Genomic DNA, 1,633 nt, shown 5'->3' on the forward strand with positions numbered 1-1,633 from the left:
TTTAAGAAATAAAAAGAAAACGCTTTATAAGTCGCATTGGAGTTTGTATTTATGTAGAGCCTGCTGTCATCTCTTGGGCGACAGCAACTTGGGCCCCTTATACTGGCCCCAAGTGTTTGGAGCTGTGGTTGTCAACTGGGCGATTTCGCACCACTACCCCCCAATTTAGCGATGTATAAATAGATTTTGGTTGTTTGGGCTAGGGGGTGCTTTTGGCATCTAATTGGTTATGCTGCTAAACACCCTACAGCGCACAGACCAGCCTCTCACTGGCAAGAAATTATCCATCCCAAAATTTCAGTATCGCTGCTGTTAAGAAACTGGTTTACACAGTCACTTTACTGTATGAGTCAGGGCTGCCATCTCCTATAAAATAAGACAGTAAAATCTTTAAGATACGTTTGTATACCCATGCTCGTTGCAGCATTATTTATAATAGCCAAGAGGTGAAAGCAACATACATGTCCAATTGATGAGTGAGTAAAGAAAATGTGGTATATACATACAGTGGAACATCATTCAACCTTTTAAAAAGAAAGAAACCCTATCAACTGCTACAACATGGATGAACCCTGAGAACACTATCCTAAGTGAAATAAGCCAGTCACAAAAAGTCAAATACTGCATGATTCCACTTAAATGAGGTATCTAAAGTAGTCAGATTCATAGAAACAGAAAGTAGAGTGTTGGTTGCCAGAAGCTGCAAGGGCCGGGGAGGGAGCTGTTCAATAGTTGTCCAATGAAATAAAAATACCATAGCAATTTAAAATCTGTCATGACTTTGTATCTCTTTTTTCATCTTTATTGAGGTATAATTGACAAAGACTATATATTTATGGTGTACAACATGGTGTTTTGATGTACCTACATACTGTGAAATAGTCACCACAACCAAGCAAACTGACATATGCATCGTCTTACATAGTCACCGTTTTTCTTTTTTCTCTCTGCTCACTCCCTCCTCCTCTTTTTCTTCCTTTTCTTCCTTTCGTCCTTCCTTCCTTCCTTCCTTCCTTTCATCTTTCTTTACTTTTTGTGGTAAGAACACTAAAGATCTACCCTCTTAGCAAATTTCAATTATCTAATATGATATTGCTAACTATATTCAGATATCTCTACATTTGAACTCTGGAACTTACTCATCTTGCACAACTGAAACTTTGTATACCTTAACCAACATCTCCCCTTTTCTCCCTCCATAACCACTGGGAACTAACTTTCTACTCTCTACTTCTATGAGTTTGACTCTTTTAGATTCCATATATAAGTGAGATAATGTAATATTTATCTATCTGTGTATTGCTTATTTCACTTAACATAATGTCTTCCAAGTTTATCCATATTGGCACAAATGTCAGAATTTCCTTCCTTTTAAAAGCTAAATAATATTCCCTTCTGTATACACACCACATTCATCTATTAATGGATATTTAAGTTTCTTCTACCTTTTGGCTAGTGTGAATAACGCTGCAGTGGATGTGGGAGTGCACAAATCCTCTTAGGAAACTAACTTTATTTCCTTTAGATATGTGACCACAAGTGGGATTGGTGGAGCAGAAGATAGATCTATTTTTAATTTTTTGAGGAACCTCTGTACTGCTTACAATAATGGCTTTAGCAATTTACATTCTCA

This window comes from Camelus bactrianus, chromosome 10, assembly GCF_048773025.1.
Source record: "Camelus bactrianus isolate YW-2024 breed Bactrian camel chromosome 10, ASM4877302v1, whole genome shotgun sequence".
In the NCBI taxonomy this organism is placed as follows: Eukaryota; Metazoa; Chordata; class Mammalia; order Artiodactyla; family Camelidae; genus Camelus; species Camelus bactrianus.